Here is a 9,687-nt window from a genome sequence, read left to right as displayed (position 1 = left end):
AGGGTCAATGCCAAATACAAATAGTGTGAGGGGTTGAGCCAAACTTTAAAAGTTCTATATGGAATTTTATTTTGCTAATGGTTGCAAAATTATGCTAGATCAGGGGTTTTCAACCTGGGGGTCTGCGGAGGTACTCCAAGGGGTCTGCAATTTTTTGTAATATTATCTTTTGGGAGAAAAAAAATTGTTGGGATTTTTTTGTGTGTGAAAAATAAGAATTTCATGAATATCGCAGGCTGCAACAGAATACCATCATGGATATACATTTTATGTCCCCGCGTCCAGTATGAAGGAAGTCAGAGGTAGTTTCAAGTGCATACGCTAACTAGCGTTATTGTAATGACTGCCAGCAGCATACAACCCTGCATCCCACTGCTGGCTTGCCTCTGAAGTTAAGCAGGGTTGGTCCTGGATGGGAGACCAGATGCTGCTGGAAGTGGTGTTGGAGTGCCAGTAGGAGGCACTCTTTCCTCTGGTCTAAAAACAAATATCCCAATGCCCCAGGGCAGTGATTGGGGTCATTGCCCTGTGCAGGGTGCTGTCTTTTGGATGGGATGTTAAACGGGTGTCCTGACTCTGTGGTCACTAAAGATCCCATGGCACTTATCGTAGGGGTGCTAACCCTGGTATCCTGGCTAAATTTCCAATCTGACCCGCATACCATCATGGATTAATCATCCCCAGCTTCCAATTGGAAAAACAGTCTCAACTTTAAATGACCAAAACCAGATAGAAAGAATGCAGAAAAGATATTGAACTATATACAGAGTATCCTGAAAATATACAGACCCTTTTACTTTTCCACATTTTTTCCACATTTTGTTACATTACAGTCTTATTCTAAAATGTATTATATTGTTTGCCCCCCCCCCCCCCCCCCCCCTGATCAACCTACACACAATATTCCATAATGACAAACAAAAAACGTGTTTTTCTTTTGCAAGCAAATATATATATATATATACAGTGCCTTGCGAATGTATTCGGCCCCCTTGAACTTTGCGACCTTTTGCCACATTTCAGGCTTCAAACATAAAGATATAAAACTGTATTTTTTTGTGAAGAATCAACAACAAGTGGGACACAATCATGAAGTGGAACGACATTTATTGGATATTTCAAACTTTTTTAACAAATCAAAAACTGAAAAATTGGGCGTGCAAAATTATTCAGCCCCTTTACTTTCAGTGCAGCAAACTCTCTCCAGAAGTTCAGTGAGGATCTCTGAATGATCCAATGTTGACCTAAATGACTAATGATGATAAATACAATCCACCTGTGTGTAATCAAGTCTCTGTATAAATGCACCTGCACTGTGATAGTCTCAGAGGTCCGTTAAAAGCGCAGAGAGCATCATGAAGAACAAGGAACACACCAGGCAGGTCCGAGATACTGTTGTGAAGAAGTTTAAAGCCGGATTTGGATACAAAAAGATTTCCCAAGCTTTAAACATCCCAAGGAGCACTGTGCAAGCGATAATATTGAAATGGAAGGAGTATCATACCACTGCAAATCTACCAAGACCTGGTCGTCCCTCTAAACTTTCAGCTCATACAAGGAGAAGACTGATCAGAGATGCAGCCAAGAGGCCCATGATCACTCTGGATGAACTGCAGAGATCTACAGCTGAGGTGGGAGACTCTGTCCATAGGACAACAATCAGTCGTATATTGCACAAATCTGGCCTTCATGGAAGAGTGGCAAGACGAAAGCCATTTCTTAAAGATATCCATAAAAAGTGTTGTTTAAAGTTTGCCACAAGCCACCTGGGAGACACACCAAACATGTGGAAGAAGGTGCTCTGGTCAGATGAAACCAAAATGGAACTTTTTGGCAACAATGCAAAACGTTATGTTTGGCGTAAAAGCAATACAGCTCATCAACCTGAACACACCATCCTCACTGTCAAACATGGTGGTGGCAGCACCATGGTTTGGGCCTGCTTTTCTTCAGCAGGGACGGGGAAGATGGTTAAAATTGATGGGAAGATGGATGGAGCCAAATACAGGACCATTCTGGAAGAAAACCTGATGGAGTCTGCAAAAGACCTGAGACTGGGACGGAGATTTGTCTTCCAACATGAACAATGATCCAAAACATAAAGCAAAATCTACAATGGAATGGTTCAAAAATAAACATATCCAGGTGTTAGAATGGCCAAGTCAAAGTCCAGACCTGAATCCAATCGAGAATCTGTGGAAAGAACTGAAAACTGCTGTTCACAAATGCTCTCCATCCAACCTCACTGAGCTCGAGCTGTTTTGCAAGGAGGAATGGGAAAAAATGTCAGTCTCTCGATGTGCAAAACTGATAGAGACATACCCCAAGCGACTTACAGCTGTAATCGCAGCAAAAGGTGGCGCTACAGGGTATTAACTTAAGGGGGCTGAATAATTTTGCACGCCCAATTTTTCAGTTTTTGATTTGTTAAAAAAGTTTGAAATATCCAATAAATGTCGTTCCACTACATGATTGTGTCCCACTTGTTGTTGATTCTTCACAAAAAAATACAGTTTTATATCTTTATGTTTGAAGCCTGAAATGTGGCAAAAGGTCGCAAAGTTCAAGGGGGCCGAATACTTTCGCAAGGCACTGTATATTCAATTGAAGTCAACCACTCAACAAATTTCTTGTTAAACTATAGTTTTGGCAAGTCGGTTAGGACATCTACTTTGTGCATGACAAGGAATTTTTCCAACAATTGTTTGCAGACAAATTATTTCACTGTATCACAATGTCTGTGGGTCAGAAGTTTACATACACTAAGTTGACTGTGCCTTTAAACAGCTTGGAAAATTCCAGAAAATGATGTCATGGCTTTACAAGCTTCTAATAGGCTAATTGACATCATTTATGTCAATTGGAGGTGTACCCGTGGATGTATTTCAAGGCCTACCTTCAAACTCAGTGCCTCTTTGCTTGACATCATGGGAAAATCAAAATAAATCAGCCAAGACCTCAGAAAAACAATTGTAGAACTCCACAAGTCTGGTTCATCCTTGGGAGCAATTTACAAATGCCTGAAGGTACCACGTTCATCTTTCTGAACAATAGTACGCAAGCATAAACGCCATGGGACCATGCAGCCGCCATACCGCTCAGGAAGGAGACGTGTTCCGTCTCCTAGAGATGAACGTATTTTGTGCGAAAAGTGCAAATCAATCCCAGAACAGCAGCAAAGGACCTTGTGAAGATGCTGGAGAAAACAGGTACAAAAGTATTTATGTCCAAGTAAAACGAGTCCTATATTGACAACCTGAAAGGCCGCTCAGCAAGGAAGAAGCCACTGCTCCAAAACCACCATAAAAAAAGCCAGACTACGGTTTGCAACTGCACATAGGGACAAAGATCATACTTTTTTGAGAAATGTCCTCTGGTCTGATGAAACAAAAAATAGAACTGTTGGCCAAAATGACCATTGTTATGTTTGGAGGAAAAAGGGGGAGACTTGCAAGCCAAAGAACACCATCCCAACCGTGAAGCAAGGGGGTGGCAGCATCATGCTGTGGGGATGCTTTGCTGCAGGAGGGACTGAAGCACTTCACAAAATGGATGGCAGCATGAGGAAGGAAAATGATGTGGATATATTAAAGCAACATCTCAAGACATCAGTCAGGAAGTTAAAGCTTGGTCACAAATGGGTCTTCCAAATGGACAATGACCCCAAGCATACTTCCAAAGTTGTGTCAAAATGGCTTAAGGACAACAAAGTCAAGGTATTGGAGTGGCCATCACAAAGCCCTGACCTCAAGCCTATCAAAAATTCGTGGGCAGAACTGAAAAATCGTGTGCGAGCAAGGAGGCCTACAAACTTGACTCAGTTACACCAGCTCTGTCAGGAGGAATGGGCCAAAATTCACCCAACCAGTCTCCCAGTCCCTGCCGCTGAAAAACATCCCCACAGCATGATGCTGCCACCACCATGCTTCACCTTAGGAATTGTTCTACGTTTCGTCCAGATGTGACGCTTAGCATTCAGGCCAAAGAGTACCATCTTAATTTCATCAGACCAGAGAATCTTGTTTCTCATGATCTGAGTCTCCTTTAGGTGCCTTTTGGCAAACTCCAAGTGGGTTGTCATGTGCCTTTTTACTAAAGAGTGGCTTCCGTCTGGCCAGTCTACCATAAAGGCCTGATTGGTGGAATGATGGAGGTGACTGTTCTTGGGGACCTTCAATGCTGCAAAAATGTTTTGGTACCCTTCACAAGTTCTGTGCCTCAACACAATCCTGTCTCGGAGCTCTAGGTACAATTCCATCAGCCTCATGGCTTGGTTTTTGCTCTGAAATGCACTGTCAACTGTGGGATCTTATACAGATGGGTGTGGGCCTTTCCAAATCATGTCCAATCATTTTCATTTTCCACAGGTGGACTCCAAGTTGTAGAAACATCTCAAGGATGATCAATGGAAACCTGATGCACCTGAGCTCAATTTTAAGTCTAATAGCAAAGGGTCTTTATACTTATGTAAATAAGGTGCTTGTTTAATTTGCAAAGAATTGCACATTTTCTTTCTCATTATGGGGTATTGTGTGTAGACATATTAAATAAATAAAAATCCTCAATTTTAGAGTAAGGCTGTAACGTAACAAAATGTGTCAAAAGTCAAATGGGTGTCACGAGTCCGACCGAGGGTGTTTCCCCTTCCCGGGCGGGTGGCGCTCGGCGGTCGTCGTCACCGGCCTATTAGCTGCCACTGATTGTCTTTCCTCCCCCTCCTTGTATGTTTAGTGGTAGCACCTGTTTATGTTTAATTAATTTGTCTTTATTAGACAGCCGGCCCGCCTGGTTGTTGTGCTGGATTATTTCAATGTAACCTTCGGCTCTGTTGTAAGAGGTACGTGTTAGTGCCTGGTCGTGATTTTTTCCATTGTACATTTTTGATTCCCTGTGTTTGGGAACGTAACTTTTGTGAGCACCCTGTGGTGCGTTGGTGCTATTAAAAGACGCACAGCATTGAACTCTCTGTCTCCTGCATTTGACTCCACACCCACGACACCCGGAGCCTTACAATGGGTCTGAACACTTTCCTGAATGCAGTGTATATACTGCCTGCAGAAAATATTCACACCCCTTGACCTTTTCCACATTTTGTTGTGTTACAGCCTGAATTTAACATGGATTACATTTAGATTGTGTGTCACTGGCATACACACAATACCCCTTTATGGCAAAGTGCAATTATGTGTTTACAAATGAAAAATATGAAATGTATTGAGTAAATAAGTATTCAACCCTTTTGTTATGGCAAGCATAAATAAGTTCAGGAGTAGAAATTTGATTAACAAGTCACAAAATAGGTTGTGTGGACTCACTGTGTGCAATAGTGTTTAATATGATTTCCAATGCCTCGTAAAGAAGGGAACCTATTGGTAGATGGGTAAAAAAAAAAAAAAGAAAGCTGTCCTTCCTAACTAAAATCAAATGTTATTAGTCACATGCGCTGAATACAACAGGTGCAATGCAATGCATAATTACAAGCCACTAACCAACAATGCAGTATAAAAAATATGAATAAGAAATAAGTTACAAGTAGTTAAAGAGCAGCAGTAAAATAACAATAGCGAATCTATATACAGGGTGTACCGGTACAGAGTCAATGTGCGGCGGCCCCACATAGTCCAGGTAATTGAGGTAATATGTACATGTCAGTAGAGTTATTAAAGTGACTATGCATAGTTAATAACGGAGTAGCAGCGGCGTAAAATAGGGGTGGGGGGCAATGCAAATAGCCTGGGTAGCCATTTGATTAGATGTTCAGGGGTTTTATGGCTTGGTATTTTATTAGGATCCCAAAAACAGCAGCTACTCTTCCTGGGGTCCATACAAAACATAAGACATAATACAGAACATTATTAGACAAGAACAGCTCAAGGACATAACTACATACATTTTTAAAAAGGCATACATAGCCTACATATCAATGCATACACACAAACTATCTAGGTCAAATAGGGGAGAGGTGTTGTCCAGTGAGATGTTGCTTTATCTGTTTTTTGAAACCAGGTTTGCAGTTTATTTGAGCAATATGACATGGAAGGAAGTTCCATGCAATAAGGGCTCTATATAATACTGCACATTTCCTTGAATTTGTTCTGGATTTGGGGACTATGAAATGAACCCTGGTGGCATTAGTGTTTGTTTCATGGCTGTGTGTAAGTTGACTATGCAAACAATTTGGGATTTAACACAATGTATCTTATAAAAAGAAGAAGTGATGGAGTCAGTCTCTCCTCAACTCTTAGCCAAGAGAGACTGGCATGCATAGTATTTATATCAGCCTTCCGATTACAATTAAGAGCAAAACGTGCCGCTCTGTCCTGGGCCAGCTGTCAAAAAAAGCAAGAGCATCTCTTTATTTAGGCTAGACCTCTAGCCATCTTTGCAACCATTAAATCTATATGTTTTGACCATGACAGTTTAGAATCTAAGGTAACGCCAAGTAATTTAGTCTCCTCAACTTGTTCAACCGCCACACCATTCATTACCAGATTCAGCTGAGGTCGAGCACTTAAGGAATGATTTGTACCAAATACAATGCTCTTAGTTTTAGAGATGTTCAGGACCAGTTTATTACTGGCCACCCATTCCAAAACAGACTGCAACTCTTTGTTAAGGGTTTCAGTGACTTAATTAGCTGTGGTTGCTGATGCGTATATGGTTGAATCATCAGCATACATGGACACACATGCTTTGTTTAATGCCAGTGGCAGGTCATTGGTAAAAATAGAAAAGAGTAGAGGACCTAGAGAGGTGCCCTGCGGTACACCACACTTTACATGTTTGACATTAGAGACGCTTCCATTAAAGAAAACCATTTTGAGTTCTATTAGATAGATAGCTCTGAATCCATGATTTGGCAGAGGTTGAAAAGCCATTGCACTCGCATTTTTTCAACAACAGGTTATGGTCAATAATATCAACAGCTGCACTGAAATCTAACAGTACAGCTCCCACAATCTTCTTATTATCAATTTCTTTCAACCAGTCATCAGTCATTTGTGTCAGTGCAGTACATGTTGAGTGCTCTTCTCAATAAACATGCTGGAAGTCTTTTGTTAATTTGTTTACAGAAAAATAGCAATGTATTTGGTTAAAACATTAAAACAATTCCAACAGTTTGCTAAGAGCCGGCAGCAAGCTTATAGGTCTGCTGTTAGAACCAGTAAAGGCCGCTTTACCACTCTTGGGTAGCGGAATTACTTTGGTTTCCCTCCAGGCCTGAGGACAAAGACTTTCCTCTAGGCTGAGATAAAAAATATGACAGATAGGATGGTCCCCACCTCTCCCACACTAACTGTAAAAAAAAAATGCACTGATTTTCTTTCATTATTTGTTTTTTCATGCATGAATATAATTGTTTGCCCACTTTGCCAATGAAATAATCATTAAAATAATTGGAAACATTAGATGATGATGAATAAGCCATCTGATTCAATGAAAGATAGAGTAGAGCTTTAACAGTTCTAACAGTCAGTTTCTTAACAGGTATAGGTTTATCAATAATTGGAAGAAGCAATTTCATAAATTCATCAAGCGCAGCATCTGGATGCTCCTCCTTAATCACATCAGACCAACAAATATTTTTAACATCATCCACATAAGAGTCACAGCAAAATCTTTTGTATGATCTCTTATACACTATTTTAGGCCCAGCTGTTGGAACTTTGGCTTTCCTGGATATAGCCACTATATTGTGATCACTGCATCCAATGGATACAGATATAGCTTTAGAACAAAGTTTGACAGCATTAGTAAAGATGTGATTGATATATGTGAATGATCTTGTTCCTGTATTGTTTGTAAACACCCTGGTAGGTTGATTAATAACCTGAACCAGGCACTGGTAACAGTAAGAAGCTTCCTCTTGAGCGGACAGCTTGATGAAAACCAGTCAATATTCAGGTCCCCAAGAAAGTAGACCTCTGTTTACATCACATACACTATCAAGCATTTCACACATATTATTTAGATACAGACTGTTGGCACATGGTGGCCTATAGCAATACCCCAAAAGAAAAGGTTTCGATGTGCCAAGTGAACCTGCAACCACAACACTTCAATAACACTTGACTCGCTAGCTTGATGTCCAGCTAGCTAGCAGCTAGGCTAGCTGCGATGCCAAATAGCTCCTCAGACCGGTCCTTGGTCGGCAGGATCACTGGAAAGATACAAGCAGTCCCAGCAACTGATGCCAACTACGTCGCGGGATCCAACATAAGAAGCTAGGTAGCAACCAAGAACATTCCAATATACTTTTAAACAACAAACTTTCCAAACAAAACCGAGCTCTTCCTCATTCCTTGTGGAGGTAGAAGCTGTTAAGAAGCCTCTTGGACCTAGACTTGGAGCTCCGGTACCGCTTGCCGTGCGGCAGCAGAGAATAGTCTGACTAGGGTGGCTGGAATCTGACAATTTTACGGTCTTCCTCTGACACCGCCTGACACCACTTTCCTGTAGTCCACAATCATCTCCTTTATCTTGATCATGTGGAGAGGTTGTTGTCCTGGCACCACAAGGCCAGGTCTCTGACCTCCTCCTTATAGGCTGTCTCGTCGTTGTCGGTGATCAGGCCTACCACTGTTGTATCATCGGCAAATTTAATGATGGTGGTCGAGTCGTGCCTGGCCGTGCAGTCATGAGTGAACAGGGAGTACAGGAGGGGACTGAGCACACACCCCTGAGGGGCCCCTGTGTTGAGGATCAGCATGTCAGATGTGTTGTTACCTACCCGTACCACCTGGGGGCGGACCGTCAGGAAGTCCAAGATCCAGGTGCAGAGGAAGGTGTTTAGTCCCAGAGTCCTTAACTTAGTGATGAGCTTTGAGGGCATTATGGTGTTGAATGCTGAGCTGTAGTCAATGAATAGCATTCTCACATAGGTCATCCTTTTGTCCAGGTGGGAAAGGGCAGTGTGGAGTGCAATAGGGATTGCATCATCTGTGGATCTGTTGGCGCGGTATGCAAATTGGAGTGGGTCTAGGGTTTCTGGGATAATGGTGTTTATGTGAGCCATGACCAGCCTTTCACAGCACTTCATGGCTACAGACGTGAGTGATATGGGTCGGTAGTCATTTAGGCAGGTTACCTTCGTGTTCTTGGGCACAGGCACTATGGTGGTCTGCTTAAAACATGTTGGGATTACAGACTCGGACAGGGAGCGATTGAAAATGTCAGTGAAGACGCTTGCCACTGTCTTGGTAATCCGTCTGGCCCTGCGACCATGTGAATGTTGACCTGTTTAACCTGTCAAGCGGAACCCCGTGACCTATGTTAGGTCACCACCAAGTCACAGAAAAACCCAGCCATTTTTCCAGCCAAAGGAAGGAGTCACAAAAAGCGCAAATAGAGATAAAATTAATCACTAACCTTTGATGATCTTCACCAGATGACACTCATAGAACTTCATGTTACACAATACATGTATGTTTTGTTCGATAAAGTGCATATTTACATCCAAAAATCTCATTTTACATTGGCGCATTACATTCAGTAGTTCCAAAACATGCAGTGATTTTGCAGAGAGCCACATCAATTCACAGAAATACTCATTATAAATGTTGATGAAAATTCAAGTGTTATGCATGGAACTTTAGATACACTTCTCCTTAATGCAACCGCTGTGTCAGATTTCAAAACTTTACAGAAAAAGCAAACCATGGAATAATCTGAGTACAGCGTTCAGAC

At 41.7% G+C, this 9,687-nt stretch overlaps 1 protein-coding gene across 4 annotated transcripts in view; it reads right to left on the bottom strand.

Annotated features, from left to right (window-relative positions):
* ttll5 (tubulin tyrosine ligase-like family, member 5) overlaps nucleotides 1-9,687 on the bottom strand; it is a 94,511-nt gene that overhangs the window by 2,648 nt on the left and 82,176 nt on the right. The window lies entirely within an intron of this gene.

The sequence above is a fragment of the Oncorhynchus mykiss genome, chromosome 19, assembly GCF_013265735.2.
Source record: "Oncorhynchus mykiss isolate Arlee chromosome 19, USDA_OmykA_1.1, whole genome shotgun sequence".
Taxonomy (NCBI): domain Eukaryota; kingdom Metazoa; phylum Chordata; class Actinopteri; order Salmoniformes; family Salmonidae; genus Oncorhynchus; species Oncorhynchus mykiss.
The sequence above is the reverse complement of the archived record's forward strand: the minus strand, read 5'-3'. Positions and strand labels throughout refer to the sequence as shown.